This window comes from Lemur catta, chromosome 2 (genome assembly GCF_020740605.2).
Source record: "Lemur catta isolate mLemCat1 chromosome 2, mLemCat1.pri, whole genome shotgun sequence".
In the NCBI taxonomy this organism is placed as follows: Eukaryota; Metazoa; Chordata; class Mammalia; order Primates; family Lemuridae; genus Lemur; species Lemur catta.
The window spans coordinates 130,742,714-130,762,852 of NC_059129.1; the positions used below are offsets into that span (position 1 = coordinate 130,742,714).

Sequence of the window (20,139 nt, forward strand, 5' to 3'; positions counted from 1 at the left end):
GCTAAAGACTGTTCTATTCTGGAGATGCAGCTCGTGAGGAGTGGCCAACCCCCTGTAGAGAAAATGAGATGAGGCACCTATATCTGAACACTCTTTTCTTCTCCTTCTACCTCATCCACCTTATTTATTTTTTAACAGATTCAGGGGGTACAAGGGCAGTTTTGTTACATGATATATTGCGTAGTGGTGAAGTCTGGGCTTTTAGTACATCCATCACCCAAATAGTATACAGTGTGCCCAACAGATGACTTTTCATCCCAGATCCCCCTCCTGTCCCCCGACATTTTGGAGTCTCCAACGTCTATTATTCCACTCTGCATGCCTGCGTGTATTCATTGTTTAGCCCCCCCTTATAAGTGAGAACATGCAGTATTTGACTTTCTGTTCCTGAGTTACTTCACTTATATTCCAGAATACTTTTATGAGAAGTCACATTCAGGATCCAGTGAAAGAGAAGATCCAGAAGGCCTTCTGGGCCACATATCATAAACAGTGGAGAGATATGAATTGCCTTCATTGTCACCTGCCTTTTGGCTGTGTTCTCAGAAGCCAGGGAGACTCAGGTTCTTAGGGTTATCTTTATTTGAATTTTAGCATATGTTCAAGCTGTATCCATAAACTCCTGACTGAGCTACTAAAAATAATATGACTCCTGAGGCAAATAATGAGTAATATGCTGAACAGTGCTATAGGAGAGGGAGGAGAATGTTTGCAGCTGAGATTTGAAAGAGAAGAATCGGGGAGGGAGAGCTATCAAGAATGACTGTAGGAGCTGATCTAAGAAAGACACTCTGTCCAGCAGTCTCCCAGTCTGTCAAAATGAATGAGCATTAGGAACAAAAGTACTTCAGGGATTCTCAGAGAATGGCCCTTTGGAAAGTCTAACATCAAGAAAGAGCAATCTGAAATGATTCTTAAAGTTAAAAAATAGCATCCAGAGGAATTGAATAAAACCATACCTAATTCAACCACAATTTAGTCTTATAAATAGAAAAAACAGATTAATTGGGAAAGGTGTAGTTCCGATTGGAACAGTTGGATGATGTCAGTGCCATGAGAAAAAGACAAAAGGGTTTTCCCTGGGACTCAGCTTCATACCTTCTAAGAATCAGGAACAGCCTAAATAAATATACCTAGCCTTTTTAGCACAGACCATGAAACAAAGCCCTCACCTTTTCATCACATTGGGAAAGTTGGGAGACTGCTGTATCTTCCTCATGTTCCTTGTGGGAGATTCCAAATTAAGCTATGAATAAAGAGCACCAACCATCATTCATCAGGCATAAACCAAATCAATAAAATCAATGGGGCAACTGGCATGACATGTTAGAGCCTCAAGATGGACAGTGCCTAGGTGTCAATTCCTGAATTCTTCCAAGGGAACTAATTCAGATGGTACTTATTCAGGTATTTTTGGAGCTAATGTAATTCAGATGATTTTCCAAGTTTGAATAATCTTCATAAAGTTAATTTAATTTTCACTATTCAGAAAAGTACAGAAAAGAGCAGGCTTTTCCATCCAAGTAAATACCATTGACTTGAAGGGGCAGTTGTCTTAGGATTTTAAAAATGAGAAAAATAAGCTCTCCCTCTCCTTTCTCTATATATTAGTTGTAATCTGTGATTTGAAACCTTCTAACCAAAAAATATACTCTGATTATTGTGGCAGCTGTCCCAGAATATCTTTCAAGGATTTATCATTCATTTTTATATTGTGTTAACATTTAAATTTGATATAACTCTAGGAACTCTCTTTGGTCTTTCACTTCAAAATGACACTCCATGAATCTCCTGTCCAACATCATCATTATGATTATTATTTTGTATAGGGAGGGAGAGACTTATATTTCCCCCAAACACTAAAGATTGATTTTTAAATCAGTGATCTGCCGGCAAGGGATGAGTGGGATGCTCTTCTCTTGAAACATCAAATTAGAGTTTCCAAGATCATCAGAGAACACTAAATCACTGGCAGAAATTGATAACCTCACACAAAACTAGTCATCTCAACAGCTCATTTCCACAGTACAGTTATAGGTGCCAACAGGTTCCGGAAGTGCTATGTTAAGAGTTAAGTTTTGGGGAAATGGAGATTTTCTACAGTCAGGATGACCTCTTTAGGGATACTGGTGAGTAGGGAGAGGCTAACTCTTGCCCAGTTTTGAGCACTTGCCCAAACCAATGACATTAAATTCTGTTCAGTGGTGAATCCAGTGAGAAATCTGACCATTCATAAATACCCTATCTCTCCCTAGAAGTATGGCCCATGATATAAGAGCTTTTATTTCACCTAATCTCCAGACCACACTAAGGTTTAGAGTCTGGCTCCAAACACAACTGTATCTGCTGGGGGAGACAAGGACCAAAATTAAAAGGTCAGGAGCTTATCAAAAGATATCGAGGTATTTTGGCAAGAGAATGTAGTTCTCCGTGGAAGGGATAGAAGTCCTGAGACAAGTCATTGGTTTCTTGGAGGACTGAACCTGCAAAGGAAGAAATGGGTTACTTTTTGCCTAGGCTATAAAGCAAATCGCAGTTAAGTCAGAATCTATGACCTATTATGCATGTATAAAAATCAGCTGGATAAAACTTTAAATTCTAGTCATTTGTTTCAGCAACTCTTCAGAGGACGTTCACTCAACTTTGTTTAGCAAATGTCTTTATGTACCTGAGCTATGTACTACAGTAAGCTGAGAAATAGAAAGAACAAGGGCATGAAAAGATTAACAATTCAATCAATACTGATCAAGTGCCGTATTAGGGAAATGCTGTGAGAAATCCCGTACATGAGTCCTGAGACCCCTGGTGGGCTAAGTAATGATTTTTCTTCTCATAGGAACTGGAAGTTAACAGGTATGTCCATGTGCCCCTTGCCAGAGCTGATTTGCCTACCTGTGGTGAGGGAAGAAAAAGGAAAGTTGGCAAAGCCGTTTAAAGACCTTTTGTTGAGAAATCGTGCTTGCTGGTATTTCACATTTCTATAAATACTAGAGAAAGGCTTGTCCCTTTGCAGCCCAAATAAGGCAATGGGAAATTATAATTGGATGCTACCATGGACACCCAGATTCTATCCAGGAGAATGTAAGCAGAAGTGATGAGAACACCCTCTCCCTGCTGGAACAACGTGTGGGGTTTGACTGTAGGCCCAGGGCAAAACAACACTGCCTTTTCCAAGGCAGCTTCATAAACCCTGAGATGCAGAAGTATATGCGCATTGAAAAATCTCACTTGTAGCTGAGGGCTGGCAACATTACAAGGGCTGTCTGTGGGGTACTTAGCATTGTGGTTGATGGGGAATAAGGAGAGAGTAGAAGCCTTTGCTTTCTCTGTTAATGTCCTGCAATTCCTATCTCATCAAGAGCCAAAAGAATCCAAGGATGGTCTTGCCCATAGGTAGCACTTACGAGGGCAAAGCACCTGCTAAGATCAGGGGTTTACAAAATCGAATAACAGCCCTCTGCTAAGGGCAGAGTCAATGCATACCTAACAAGGAGGCCAGGCACATATATAAGAGTTGAAAATCTAGTAAAAATAATAATAACACAAAGCAGGATTTGGTTGTTATTTAAAAAATAAAAAAAAACACATCATGCTATTAGAAAAGAAAGGGAGAGATTTCCTCTAAGATATGAGAAAAAAATTAATAAATAATCACTGAGTTTTGAAATTAAAATTTTTCTAATACTTAAGTATTTTCAAGAGTGGTACAAAAACTAGGAAAAAAGCAAAATGGAATAAGTGTGGTACTTTCTATCTGTTATATAGTAAGCCAGCCTACAGGTGTGTGCTTTAGTTCTCTCATCTATAAATCCAACTTAAGATGGAACCCAAGATGGAAACAGCAGTTTCCTTTCTGCTTAATGGAGAGTTCTTATATGGATGACTAAACTGATGCCAGTATGGTGTTTTGAGATCTTCAGCAGAAATAGGGATGAAAACACATTATATTATTTATTCTTTTGTAAATAACAGGCTTAAGGAGCACTGACATTTTTTTAAATGTTATACTAGTCTGTGTATCTGCAACAGGAAAAGAGGTTACTCTGACGTACTCTGTTTTATATGAACAAATTTGCATTATATGAGATCCTAGGATCTTGGGATGTTTAAAATACACTTTATAGAAAGTATAATATTTAAGGCTATTTTATTAATTTCAACAGAAAATAATTTTTCAATATAGATAAAATTATGAGCAGACACCTCACTTAAGAAGATGTTGGTGGTATAATATAATTAAAATATCTCTCATCCTCAGAAGCCAACAGAGATGAGGTAAAAAGTCGCCAGCAAATTAATGCAGTGAGACTCTGTAGTATACACATCTACAAATGAATGTGGCAGCCAAGGAGGAAAAGTAACTAGAGCTATCAAAAGATTCAGGAAAGAGTTTACCAAGAAGGTGAATATTTGAACTGGATCTCATAGAGTTTTCTGTGTATAGGTTCTGGGGCAAGGACAGATCAAGCAGATGAATGTACAGGTGAAAGCTCAGAGATGTCAAAGAAGTCACAGAACGCACGCAAAATGTTGCACATGGCTGGAGCTTAGGTTGGGGATAAGTTGGGCAATGACAGCTGAACAAAAGACCAATGCTCTCATTGCATGGATACTCAGTCTTTTCTTTAAATTATTATTTTTATCGCACTCAAGCTATTTTTTTCTAGAATATTTTCATATGGACTCATTTTAGCCATGATAAACACGATAGTTTGAAATGGTGTCCTACATAGTTCACTAAGGATCAAAGCACATATATTTATTTCCCTTATACATAGTTTACCCAACTGCATAGTTTATCCACATGCTTAACTTCAAGGTGATTAATTTGGCACAGCCATCAACTACTGAATGCTAATTATTTGCACTGCCTCCAAGAGGCTTGTTACTGTATATTTACAACAGACTTGCTGTTTAATAGTTTAGCAGAAATTACAAACTAGTCACAACAAAGATTTGGGATACTTAATTTTTAGACTTGAAAGTTCAAAACTAATTTGGATAGAATGGAAATTTAATGAGGTCACAATGAAATGGAGTTGCTTCTGGGCCATAAATGACACACTTATCGAGACTTAGCTGACTTACAAATGTCAACCCTTCATCAGAAGGAACTTCATATCAACACACTTATATATTATTACCAAGTCATAAATTCCAGAGTTGAAGATAATGCAATTAATATTTGTTGAGTGAGTCATATTTGCCAGGCACTGCTCTAGGAGATGGAGATATAGCAGTGAGCAAAACGAAGTCCTAACTCTCAAAGACATAGGTTCTATGCAGGGGAGACCGCCAGAATGTACACGCACCCATACGTACATACACAAAATGGGGTAAGGAGAATGGAGAGTGATGAAGGTATGGATACTATGTTCTGTTCAAGATCAGGGGAGGCCTCCTCAGGAAGGGAAGACCTGAAGTGTGGGAATACGCTAAGCAGCAGGAGCTAAGGTCACGTGGTTGGACTGCCCAAAGTGTTGGGGGACCAGCAAGGAGGCCGGTGTGACTGGAGCAGAGTCAGGGAGTGGAAGGTGATAGAAGGTGATAGAAGGGATATCAGAGCAACAGCAGGGCCCAGGTTGTGGAAAGCCTTGTGGGCTCTGGTAAGGACTTAGTATTTGCTCTGAGTGAGATGAGAAGCCCATGGAGGGTTATGAACAAGGAAGGGTATGATCTAACTTATGTGTTAAAGTGATCACTGTGGCTAGTATGGAGAGAAGAGACTATGGGAGACGAGAGTGGAAGTGGGGAGCTATTGCAATAATTCAGAGAGATGAAGGCAGTTTTGTCTCGGGTGGCAGTGGTGGAGATGTGTAGGAGATTAAAGGTCTTGGTTGTGGATTTGTTTAAAGGCATGAGAACTTGAGAGCAGTGCTTTGATCTGCTTTATTGTCTTCTGTATCTGCAGGTTCCAGAACAGTACCAGGCACATAGTGGGTACTTATTAAATAGTTTTGTAATACGCAGCAAAGGTAATGGCCGGGGAGAGAAAGGAGGAGTCAGTGATGGCTCCAAGATTTTTGGTCTGCACAACAGAAAAGTGGAGATGACACTTGTTGAGACGGTGTAAACTGAAGAGGAACAAGTTTTGGGGTGGGAATGGGGAGTTTGGTTTTGGCCAAACTCTGGTGGGCAGACGTAAAAGTCTAGAGTTTAGACTCTACAGTTCTACAGGTCAGGATTAAGATGAACATTTGGGAGTCTACAAAATACAGACAATACATAAAACCGTAAGACTGGATGATTTCACCTAGGGAGTAGTAGATAAAGAAGAGAACCAGGCTCCCTGAGGAACACCAACATATCATGGTAGCAAGGATGACAGAGCATCTGAAAGGAAAAAGCGACCAAAGCAGGAGGAAGAGGAGAGACAGAGAGAGCTTCCCAGTAGGAAGAGAAGGGGAGCCATCACTCAGGAGGGCTCCCCGGCTGTGCCAGTGTGGTGACGGGTGAGATCTAGACTCAACCATGGGAGGATTATTGTTATCTTTACAACAGAGAAGCAGAGAAGAACAAGTGGGAGAATTGAGTAGAGAAAAAAAAATTTTTTTTCTGTTAATAGGAGAAAAAAAAAACAAACCAAGTGGTAACCTAATGGGAAGGTGGGCAAGGGAACGGTCCAGTAACAAGGAAAACCCTGACGATCTGAGACAGCTAGATAAAAAGACAGTGTCAGCTGACAATACAATAGTTCGTGAATAATACAAAGTAAATATTGAAACAATAATCCTTTGAATCTTGTCCTTCTATTTGACTTTTATTGCTGAAACAAAATTGACTTCAAATACATTTGAGGATTGATTCCCGCCAGCAATACCCCTAATTGTAAAGCGTGTTCTTGCCCATGCAACACTTAAACAGCATCATCTTGCCCCTCTCTCTACTCCTCTTCTTCTTCCTCCCCCGGTCCTCCTCCCCCTCTTCCCCTCCTGCTCCTCCTAACACAGGTCAGAACTGAATAATCCACCTGAGCTCATTTGGTGAGGTCACTAGTTGCCAGTCTTCCCCTCACCCCACTTGTGTATCCCTGAAGCAACTGCCTCCTTTGCTGGGGCAATGGCCTCTCCTCCAGACCTCCATTTCCAGGTGCTTATACTAAAAAAGGCAGAGGAAGCTTTTTTTTTTTTTATTACTACTCCTTAACAGAGAGAAACCTCATAATTATCACCCAGAATCAAAAGCTTAGGAGGTTGTTAAATTGTTGCATACATTCACTGAATCTAGTATGAAGGATAAATTATTTAAAGCCAAGTAAATTGCTATGAAAATTTAAAAATTCGTGCTATTATTATTTCTGAAACTCTGACAGCAGGGCACCTAAGCATATTAATTGGGATGGCTCTATCAAATAAACTTATCATGCAAGGAAGGCAATAAACCTTAGGATATTTGGGAAATTAAAATCTAATGAGAAAGCGTCTTCAATTCATGCAACTGAAGCTTACCTTGTTCAAGGCACCATGAGGGGTTGCATGAAATATACAATTGAATGTGAAATAGTTCCCATCACTAAATAAGAAAAAACCAAAAATAAGAATCAAGTATATTACTATTTAAAGCGACCCCAACCCCCAACACACCACACACAGATGCATACACACACACACACACACACACACCAAATTAATTATTCTCCAAATACATCAAATATTTTCACACACAGTGCTTCTGCACAGCCATTCCAACTCTCAAAACACTCCTCCTCCGATTCCCTGCCTTTGAAATGCCACTCATTCTTCAAGATTCAGCTTCCTGGGAACCTGTGGATCTCTCTAATGAGCATTAATCACCCTCGTTCTCTTTGCAATTGGACCACTTTACTACAAATATGTACATATCTGCTCACCTCATCAGACTGAACACTTTGAAGTCAGGCATCATATCTTATTATACTTGAAATCCTCTCAGTGTCTAGCCGAGTGCCTTACCCATAAGAATGTGACATAGTTTTATGGAACTAAACTGTTTCATTGATCATCAGCCTGAGAAAGTTCAATCAAGGACAAAAAAAACCTACATAATTGCTGGAGTCTCAATAACACTGGCTAGAATTCATTGGACTTCATCTGTGCCAGGACCTATGATAAGAGCTACATATACAGTATGTCTAATCATTACTTTAAACTTTACAAAACTCCTTTGAGATATATTTTATTAAACTTCTTTTAGAGGTGAGAAAACTGCAATTCATAAATGTTACCTACCATGATCAAAATCCCACATTAGCAAGGGGCAAGTCTGAACCTAGTCAAGGTCCAAATCAAACCAGATTTGACTCTAGTTTTATGCAACTCAAAGTCTGTGCTTTTATCCACTATGCAAGTTGCCCTAGCACCGCCTCACAGCCATCTGCTTCCTGCCACTGCAAGAGACAGGAAGAGCTTGTCATTTATTGAACGCTTACTCTGGGCCAAGCATTGTGCAATTGCTCAATGGCATAGACTTAAAGAGGCTTAGAGTGCAAGTTAATTATCCACCATAGCATAGTCAGTAGTGGCAGAGCTGAGCTTTCTGCCCTGGACTGTGCTCCTAAGGAGAGGTTATGATGAACTTTCAGACAGTGAGGCCTGCTTGAGCCAGAGCCCTCAACGCTCACTGACACCCCTTTGCAGGTTATTTTCACTGGTCCTAATGCCAGCTTTCCAGGAGTTTTCCACCCCTTCCATCAGTTGCCTCTAGCCCTCTTTTTCCCACCTTCCTTCCCACAGCTCAGGGCTTCTCTAATGCAGGGAGGTCTATCTCCTGGGGACATCCAAGGCAGAACCAATGGGGGATCCAACCCAGAGCACATTATCCCTCCTGAGCACACACCTCTCCCTCCTCCCTGCCCAAGTCACAAAGAAACTGAAACTTTCTCCCCTCCTTCTTTCCCCAGATTGTCCACCTCTATTTACCCTGTTCCTCCTGCCCATAGATTTCCTTTATGTAGAGTTTTTTAAATTTTACTCTTATAAGATTTGTTAGAGCGAGTTGGCAGATGCTGCCCCTCCCATAGTACATTTTTCTTTACTAGGGGCAAGTGGAAAAATTGGAGTGGGAGGTGAGTCAGAGTGAGGAATTGGTTGCCCTCAACCAACACAAGGAATGTAATACCTGCCTACAGGGACCTGCAGATGAAGAGCCATAGGGAGATGATGGGGGAGGGGGCGCTAATTCTGATGCCTCAGATCAGGAAAGGTTGGATGGAGGGGGAGTTAGGGTTTGATCACATTAAAGGGAGGAGGATTTTCGATTGGGTGAAGGAGAGATGCACCTAGAGGGTAAAGTGAGCCTGGAGTAATGAGAGAGTACAGGGAAGAGAAAAGGGATGAGTCACTATTTGCTGGTTGTGAAGGTTGATGATGGAGGGAACAGCATGATACGAGCAAAGGCTAAGAGAGAAGTAAGCAGATTGATATCGAAGAGTAAATTGTCCAAACAAGGAATTTAAAACATGTTTTACTCAAAACAATCGCCAGTATCACAAGAGGGAGTTTAAGTGTCCTCTTTGCTCTTTGAACACTTTATGTAGCTTGCAGTCATTTAATTAGCCAAATTATTGAATTATACATTGACAGAGAATCACACTTACATTAATGAATCTCTACTTTTTAAAAAGTCTTTCTTAAACTGAAAAGTAATTGGGGTATTTAAAGATTAAGGTTTAGTCCAAGAAAGGCAAAACAGTTCCAAGTGATCACAGTTAACAACTGAACAAATGACCTGCACGCTGAGCTTCCAAGTGGAGTACATTTTAAGAAATTACATTCCTTATCGTTTATATGAAAGGTGACCTTCTTTAATCGTACTCTTAATCATTCGTGATTTTTTCTGCTCTAGAGACATGTAGTTCAAGCTTCCAAAAAAATTTAATGACTTTTAGTAGTTGCATTTCTCCTTTCAGTTTGATGAGATTAATTGGAATCAACATTATAGAATGTTATCAAATGCCTATTAAGTGAGGGGTGTTTCCATTTCTCACAACTCTTCCTGCAGCACCTGCCTGCATGCTCAGGGCTTAACAGCATTTTTCACAATTCTTCCCTCTCGCTGCTCAGAATATCATTCTTCCCTTCCCTCTTGGTCTGCCCTGTAGTTCCCTATATTTCAGTTCATTTTTTCTGTGCTGACTCAGAAATAAAATGCAACCTTTGTTTGTTCCACTGCTTCCTATCATTCCCTTCTGTGTGTTGCGATGTTTCCGCTGCTTTGCTGGAAGTTCTCTGGGTGAAGTTCCTCTCTCTGAAGCACTGTAAATCCTTCTAGAAGAGCACTTAGCTTAATTGTCTCCAATTAATTTGTGTCTCTTATCCACTAGACTGTAAGTCTCCGAAGAGCAGAAACTGGATCTTTTATCTTTGTATCCTCTGTCACTAGAACAGTGTCTGTCTCACAGAAGATACTCATTAGACACTTGTCAAGTAAATGCATGAATCTGAGTGAGAGGACTTAGATTGTGTCGTCTCCCTGCCATTTCGTCGTCTTGTGAAATGGACAAAATATTTCACCGTTTTCAACCGTGTCCACATACATTGATTATAATAATACCTTCCTCTTTAAATGCTTTCATTAATTTAAAGGAGGCTGTGTAAAATGCTTTGTATATTATGAAGTATATATGCATGAATATGTTACTGTATGACCTCTAAGGTTTGCTGCTGAAAATGATATGGGGCACAGTTCCAACCAGTGGTCCTCAATCTAGGGTGATTTCCGCCCCCAGGAGATATTTTGTAACATCTGGAGGCATGTTTGGCTGTCACATCTATGGGGGTAAGGCGCGGGCTACTGGCATGTAGTGGGTGGGGGCCAGTGATGCTGCTACACGGCATGCAATGCACGGAAGAACACTGTACAACAAAGAAGTATCCAGCTCAATGTCAATAGTGCTGAGGTTGAGAAACTCTCATTCAAACTTAAACATACATGATAAGCAAAACACTTTCCTTAACATATTTGCCACTAGACAATTGTCTTGAGTTTTAGCTTTTTTATACATAAATAGGGGTCATCATATTAATTTACTTATACTATTAGAATAACTCCCTACCTTTCATAATATAAATGTGTTTTCCTACTTCCCATGTAGCCCTTTAGAAACAATAATCTATATATGGTAGATACTCCTGGCTTCCTCTTCTTCCAGGCACACGATAAACTCCCCCATCCCCTGTATATGTAGATAGGTCTTCACGACTGGTTCTAACCAGTGCCTGTGAATGGAAGTGACATGTGTTACTTCTGGGCTAAAGCGTTTAATGACTGGTGCAGCCTGTCCTGCCCTCTCGTTCCCTGGCTCAGTGACTACAGAAGCAGCAGCCGAGATGGTGACACCACAAGCTGGAAGCAGCCTCTGGATTCCAGTGTGTCACGTGGTGGACAGCTGCCTAGAGATGTGCTCAAATCCACACTGGATTTTACATGACAAAAAAATAAACCTTTTCCAGTTTAAGCCACTGCAATTTGACGGTTGTTTCTTAATGAGGTTTAACAAAGACCCATCTGATCACTAGCTAAAAGGGAGTGCAATTTTGATTGTATTGAACACTTTGTACTCAAGTGGAACAATTTCTAGGATAAAACAGGTACTTAAAAATATCTTAATGCCTAATTGGTGGAAGAAAGGAAAAGGAAATTATTGGCCTAGTTTTTTGCTTTTCAGAGTATTTCTGTCCAATTATGACTGGTATGCTGGCCTCATGGTTTTGTTTTCAAAGGGTCAGAGTCTAGAAAATTTTGACTAAGGCATGTTGTGATATAAAATCCTTCAGCCACTAACACACATTTAAATAATGTGCAGCAAATCTTGAAATTCCCTTGACCTTCTCATTGACCCCAAATGCCATAATCACATGCACTGGACACTGCACTGAGGACACTTTCTGGTCTTTTGTTACAAGGAAACTAATAGGTCAATTAGTTAGGCGTTCTAGGTCATTTGTTGTCACTGTTTAACAGGGTTGACTTTGCAAAGCTTGCCCTCTTGAGGCCAAACAGCTCTAATTCACAAATTGTTATACCTGGATAATAAAGAAAAATTAGTCTACTTACCCCTTTTAATCTATCGACTGATGAGGGCTGGAATCTGCAGCACTGCAGAGGTGAAGGGCAGGGACTCTGGAACCAGATGTCTGGGTTCATGTCTGGGACTCACTACCTCCCATGTGTGAGCCTCCTTTCCCTTATCAGAAAATATGGATAATATTATAAAAGTGCCCATATTACAGGGCTGTTCAGGTAAATGTGTTAATACATGTATAGGGCTTAAAACAATATTTGCCACACAGCAAGTGTTCAAATAAGGTGAACTAATATTATTTACAGTGACTGTGAACTAGTATCTGCACATAATTTCCTTGTAGTGCTATAGACATTAACTAGACAAGGAGCTGCTATTATTATTATTGTTATTATTATTTTCTTTTTCTTTCTCTTTTTTTTTTTTGATAGGGTCTCACTCTGTTGCCTGGGCTAGAGTGCAGTGGTGTCATCATAGCTCACTGCAATATCAAACTCCTGGGCTCAAGCCATCCTCCTGCCTCAGTCTCACGAGTAGCTGGGACCACAGGCACCCACCACCATACCTGCTAATTTTTGTGTTTTTTGTAGAGATGGGGGTCTCACTATGTTGCTCAGGCTGGTCCTGAATTCCTGGTCTTAAGTGATCCTTCCACCTTGGTCTCCCAAAGTGCTGAGATCAGAAGCATAAGCCACCACACCCGACTGCAGCTGCTATTCTTAAAGGGGCTACATGCTTTACCAACTAACAGTTCAAACTGTATTTGAAATATAAAATTAAAAGTTCAAGAACATGACTATAATCTATGTTGAGACCTTCCAAGTCATACAATTCTATACAAAAGTGTCCATAAAACCATGAAGATATTCCCATGAAGAAATGAGACTCTAAGATGTCTAAACAGTCACATCTTCTCAAATTATGTTCTTGAATGATTCAGACAGAAAAGAGGTATGTATTAGATATTCTTTCTCCCATCTTTTTTATTTCCTTTAAAAATTTCCAGGTAATTGAATAAACATTCTAATGACTAGCTTAGAAAATCATATTGCAGATTTTTAAAAAAGCAAATAAATTGAATCAAAAATGGCCTTTTGTGAATCCAGAGGGTATATTCAATGTGATGGAAGAATAAATTACAAAATTGAATATTATACATTGTCTGGAATATTTTGTCAACTAGTTCTGGGAAGAAATAATTTTGGAAAATGCCTCCTGCCTCCACAAATTGTGGGGCCTCCACAAAGAGCATGCAATATAAAATGCAATCTCCTACACTGAGAAGAGATTATAAGTTGTATTTGGCTCTCTGGTATTGTGAATATTAGGTTATCCTGCACAATTCAGAAACAGAAGGCAATAAACAGAATTGTCAAACTAGCTAGAATTTCATTTATATTTTGCCAAGCCGTTCTCCATTAATTGTTGCAAATTATATATAATAAACATGGAATGAAAACAGTTAAATAAGAACAACATGACCTATGGAAAAACATTGTAAAATTTAATTTAAAATACTGAATACATATATAATTACTTAAAGTAATATTACTAATAGGGGCACTTTGCTGCTTTTTTTCATAGTCATATTACATTACTATAGACTCTTAAGAAAAATGAGAGGTTGATAATTTAGACACAAAGTTGTGAGGAAACACACATACACTATAACAAACTTGGCAGGGAGCACAGTACTAGGTATTCAATAGCTTCTTAAAAGTGAGATTTATTTTTAGCATATTTTATACATTTGTAAAATGTATTGCATATTTATGAATATTCTCTACATATCACTTTGTACAGAAATAAGAGCATGTATTTTAACTCCAGTTAAAGCGGAGAAAATGGAGATTGGAGAAGTTGTGACCTGAGATCACATGTGAAGTAGCAGAGCCAGAAATTGACCTCAGACCACTTCCTCTAAATCCTGGCCCCTTTTCCCACCAAAGATCACAAAGTTGATCAACACATAAAGACAAGTGGTAAACCTAGGTCTTGGAATAGAGTCTAATGCTCATTCAATATTCACTCAGCAAATATTTAATGAATACCTACTACAAAGACACTGAGTGTTTACGCCACAGTGAAAAAGACTGAGTCCCCACCTAGAGTGGGACATAGAATACTAAATGTACATGATAATAAAGTGTCAACATGACTAGCACAACACAAGGGATAATGGAGAGGAAAAGATGGGCATCCAGCCAGGAGTGGAAAGAGAAGGTGGTATTTAATATTTCAACCAAGAGCTCAAGGCTATTAGGAGACCTATGAAGGAAAGAGGAGGAAAAGGGCAGTTCCATGCAAATGCCCTGAGATAAAAGAGAGCATGATATCTTAGGAAAATAGGATGAATTTCAGTAATGATCGGTAGAGATAGTATGAGTGGGAGTGGGGTTGTTGAGAAACAGTTAAGTGTCATCTTACAAAATTTACTCAAACTGAGTTTTGCGGGGAGCCACTGATGAGTTTTCCTTTTCTTTTTTTTTTTTTTTAGCTTTATTGAGTTATAATTGATACACAAAATTGCACATATTTAATGTATACATTTTGATGAGTTTGGATGTATAGATACACCCATGATGCCATCACCATAATGTACTAAATATATCCATCGCATCTGAAAATTTCTTTGTGTTACTTTATATATATGTATGGTTTGGTTTTGTTTTCTTTTTGTAGGAACACTTAACATGAGATCCATCCCCTTATAATTTTTTAAGTTCACAATACCAGATTAACAATAGGTGGGTAAGTCCTGAAACTATGTAACTTCTTGAAGAAAATATATAAGGAAAATTTCTTGACATTTGTCTTGGCAATGATTTCTTGGATTTGACACCAAAAGCACAGGTGACAAAACCAAAAATAGACAAGTGGGACTACATCAAGCTTCTGCACAACACAGGAAACAATCAATAGAGTGAAGAGGCAACCTACAGAATGGAATAAAATATTTGCAAACTATCTATCTGATAAATGGTTAATATCCAAAATACATAAGGATAACCTCCCATATATAATACAGAGTTATAATAAGGAGGAAAACACTGCAATAAATAGGGAAATCTGGAGATTATAATTTAAAACTTTAAAAAGAGAGGAAAAAGAGAAAAAAACAATGGTTAAGCTTGATATGAGAAAATACTTCTTTGTTTAAAATGAAAATATGCTATTAAAAAAATAACAAATAAGAGTCCTTAGAAATAAAAAATATGACTGCAAAAAAGAAAAATCAGTGTGAAATCATCTAGGAAGAAGAACCAAAAAAAAGGAGGAGGGGAGTAGAAATGTAATATGGGTGTAATAAATTAAATAATTTTTCAGAAAAGAAAAATCAGTGTGAAATCATCTAGGAAGAAGAACCAAAAAAAGGAGGAGGGGAGTAGAAATGTAATATGGGTGTAATAAATTAAATAATTCTTCAGAAAACATTTACTCCTTTTCCCCGTTTGGTAAAGGATATTTTCCTACTTCATTGTGTTGGGCTAGGGCTACCAAGCCCTACTTACGGGTAGAAGGGGCAGTGTGCTGGTTGCAAACCAAAGTCTTAAGAGGCATAGGAGTTTCTGTTTACTTTATTGGATATCTGCCACTCAAGAAGCCACTGGTCCAAGAAAGATGAGAAATACATGGAGAAAATGTCCCTGATCAGCCAAGTCCAGCTGACCCAGCCAAGCCTTTCAGAGCTCCAGCCAAGTGCAGACTGGTGAGCAAAAAAATAAATGCTTGTTATTGCATGACACTGAGCCCTAGAGAGGCTTGTTATGCAGCACTATTGTAGCAATAACTAATCTAAGACAAAAAACAAAAATCTAAAACAAACAAACAAAAAAGAATCAATCCAGAAGTTTAAAGAACCAGCTGATACAAGTTTCAGAAGGAGAGAACCATCAATACACGAGTGGATTAATAAAATGTGGTATATGTATACCATGGAGTTCTACTCAGCCACACAAAACAATGGTGATCTAGCACCTCTGTATCATCCTGGATAGAGCTGGAGCCCACTCTACTAAGTGAAGTATCCCAAGAATGGAAAAACAAGCACCACATGTACTCACCATCAAATTGGTATTAACTGACCAACACTTAAGTGTACATATAGTAATAACATTCATCGTGTGTCAGGCAGGTGGGAAGGGGAGGAGGGAATGGGTATATACACACATAATGGGTGTGGTGCACACCGTGTGGGGGGTGGACACGCTTGAAGCTCTGACTTAGGTTACAATATATGTAACCTAAACATTTGTACCCCCATAATATGCTGAAATAAAAAAAAATTTAAAAAAGAGACAACCAAGAAAATTAAGGGGAGAATTTAGAAAAGAAATAATACGCGAAAAATTCTCCAAATTGAGTGACATAAATTTCCATATTGAAAGAGCCCAACGAATATAAGAAGACTTGAACCAAGGCAGATCCTATGGAATTTCAGAATATCAAGGATAAAGAGAAGGATAAAAACTTTATTCTAGACAAAATAAAAGTTTATCAAAAATTGTCTATCAGAATGGCATTGAATTTTTCGAGTAATGCTGAAAGCAAGAATTCAATAAATAAATATCCATGAAATTAAAATTGAAAGGGAAAAAATTATATAACCTGAAAAGTTTTTCCTTCAGATCTTTAAATTTCTCTTTTTATTGTGGTTTTTTTCCTCTTTATTATGCCTTTATCCTATATATGGGAGGCCATCTTTAAGTGTTTTAGATATTAATCTTTTATCAGATAGATGGTTTAAACATATTTTATCTCATTCTGTAGGTTGCCTTTTCACTCTGTTGATTGTTTCCTGTGATGTGCAGAAGGTTTTTAGCTTGATGTAGTTCCACTTGTCTATTTTTGGCTTTGTTGTCTGTGCTTTTGGTGTCAAATATAAAAATTATATAGTATTGATATTTTCAAACATGTAAGGACTCAAAAGGTACTTGAGTACTTTCAAAGTACCTTTCCTCAGGAAGTTATTAAATGATACAATATGCTCTAATAAGATGAGGTAGTCTTAGGATTCAAGAGATCAAACTCCAATATATAAGAGAGGTGAAGAAAAATCTAGAATGATGGGAAAGGAAAATTCCAGAATAGCTGTGTTAACCAGACTAAGAGCATTCAGTCCAAATTAGAGCAGGATATTGAAAGGTTCAAGGAGGGAATTTCTCCATGGAAAATAATGAAGCTAATCGTTTACCTCATATACTTGAAAATTTTGTGAGGGATTTTACTGAATTTTGGAGAGTTTGGGGAAGATTTCAGAATAAGAACATAGAATATAAAAAAGTGAAATGAGACTATTACTATTACTTACTGAGAAAGGCAAGATCCCTTTGAAGGAATGAGGTTTCCATCAACACAAGGACTGAGGTTTCCATCAACTACACCTTATAATATTTTTTATTTCATATTTAAATTATACATACTGCATGTATTAGTTTGGATTTCTTCAGAAATACAACCTGATTCAAGGTTAGTGTTTTAAGTTAAGTATAATAGTTTATTTGGGAAATAAAGGAAACTCTGGTAGAGGAAAGGGGAAGTGATAGGGGCAAAAAGGAGCTCATAAAACAAGAGGGAAACCAAAAGGTAACTTCAAATGTCTTCAGGCTCCATAAAGCTTGATATTACAAATAATTTCAAAACCTCCTTTTTTCAATCCACATTATATTTTTGAGATTTCTCCATGTCTTTGTATGGTATTTCATTAATTTTATCCCCTGTATATTATCCTACCATATAACTAAATCACAGTTCATTTATTCATTCCTCTTGAATGAGGAATGATCAAGTTGTTTCTACTTTTCCTCTGTTACAACCAATGATGCAATAAATATTTTTGTACATTACTTCTTGGGAACAATTGTAACAAATTTTTAAGCATTAACTATAGGCACAATGTTGTGCAGCAGATCCCTAGAACTTATTAGTCTTGTATAACTAAAACTTATGTCCATTTATTAGCAATTTCCCATTTATCTCTGCCCCCAGACCCTGGAAACCAATATTCCACTTTCTGAGTCTATGAGTTTGACTATTTTAGATACCTTATGTAAGTGGAATCATGTAGTATTTGTCCTTCTGTAACTGGCCTATTTCCCTTATTACAATGTCTTCAAGGTTTATCCATGTTGTTGCATATTGTAGGATTTCCTTAATTTTTTAAGGCAAAATAATATTTCATTGTATGGGGATGGTTACTATACATTTTAAAAAAGACAACAAGTGCTGGTAAAGATGTAGAGGAATTGGAACTCTTGTAAACTCTTGGTTGGAATACAAAATGGTGCAGCCACTACAGAAAACAGTACGGAGGTTCCTCAAAAAATTAAAAATAGAACTACCATATGATCCAGCAATCCCAGTTTTAGCTATTTATCCAAAAGAATTGAAATCAGAATCTCAAAGAGATATTAGCACCCATAGCCAAGGTATGAAAACCACCTAAATGTCTTTTAGGAAGGAAAAAATGGATAAAAAAATGTAATATACTGTATCCATATGAACTTTTAAGTTTGAGAAGTGAGCTCTGACCCAAACCACTGTGCTCCTAGACTCTCAGCAGCAGCATCACCTAGGAACTTGTTAGAAATGCAAATTATTTGCTTCACCACATATCTGAATCTGAATCCTTCTGGTTTGGGCCTAGTAAGCTGTTTTAACAAACCCTTAACACTCAAGTTTGATATCCATTAATTTAAGCCATTATCCTGCTTTTAGTTTGAAAACCAAATGGTTCCAACCCTTTATTCTGCCTTTAGCAGTGACCATTTCTAATTTTAAATTATTTACAGCATACGATTTTTAGCACCAAAATTTGTAAGTTAGTGGAAATCCAGGAGGGCTAGAGAAGAAGAGACAAGTAAAAATCTATGGTATTATGTACCTGTAGAAAAAAATGCTGCATTTATGGCAAGAATTGGAGGATTTCCTCTTTACCCAAACTGGAGAAGGGTTTGGAAGGGCTCTGTAATTGGGTGAACATAAAAGCCACGTGCTGGTGGGCCATATTTCCTTAGAGACACATCCATGATTTTTCAATAGCTATTCTAGGAAAGGTTTTACTCCCACCTTGACTTCTAAATTTTAAAACGCCTCCACCTCTGAAAAACACTTTTCAGTGATTGTCAATTAGAGTGAGGGTGGCAGGGCAAGCCACCGCTTTAGTTTATTTAAGGAAGCTACCAGAGGATAACAGCTCCAGGTGTTTCTAAATATTAAGGCGATAGGGTGCATCCCTCAATTTTATAAATATAGAAAGCAAGACAAACTTTCCTATGTTTCTTCTTTAAAATAAAATCCCACAATACCACTACATTTCAATCAGTTTCCTAGGATTTATCTTAGAGCCTTTACATCTATTCTAAACACTACCAGCTGAAGGTTTAAAAAGGCTTTCTTGTTAGGGAAGTAAAACAAGATGACTTTAGAGACCCTGTGTCTTCTTTCTTAAACTTACTCCTTCATTTAAATACTAAGGCAGGCCAGGTATGGTGGCTTACACCTATAATCCTAGCACTCTGAGAGGCCAAGGTGAGATGATCTCTTGAGGTCAGGAGTTCCAGACCAGCCCAAGCAAGAGTGAGACCTGTCTGTACCAAAAATAGAAAAAATTAGCAGGGTATAGTGGCACACACCTGTAGTCCCAGCTACTTGGGAGGCCGAGGTAGGAAGATCCATTGAGCCCAGGAGTTTGAGGTTGCAGTGAGCCATGATGATGCCACTGTACTCTATCCGGGGTGATGGAGCAAGACTCTGTCTCAAAAAAAAAAAAAAAGGAAAGAAAAAAATAATAAGCATTATTGGTTCTTAAAATATATATTTTTAAATAACATAATTGTATTTATTTTTGTTTTATATATTTAAGGTATACAACATGTTTTGATATACACAGGGAAATAGTTTCTATAGTTAATCAAACTGACATATCTATCATCTCACAGTTACTCATTTTTGTAATAGTTGAGAGCACCTAGAATCTACTCTCTTAGAAAATTTCTATTTTACAATACAATATTATTAACTATAACCCTAATTTTGTACATTAGATCTGTGGACTTATTCATCCTATATAACTGGGACTTTATACCCCTTGACCTACATCTCCCCATCTCCTCCCTGTCCCTGCCCTGGTAACCACC

At 38.1% G+C, this 20,139-nt stretch overlaps 1 long non-coding RNA gene across 1 annotated transcript; it reads right to left on the reverse strand.

Annotated features, from left to right (window-relative positions):
* Positions 1-1,514: 1,514 nt before the first annotated feature.
* Positions 1,515-19,672, reverse strand: LOC123633347. Its single transcript, XR_006733579.1, has 4 exons — positions 19,636-19,672; positions 12,034-12,163; positions 7,449-7,512; positions 1,515-2,483 (listed from the first exon to the last, which is right to left on the reverse strand). It is a non-coding gene; the product is annotated as an uncharacterized LOC123633347 (long non-coding RNA).
* Positions 19,673-20,139: the final 467 nt, after the last annotated feature.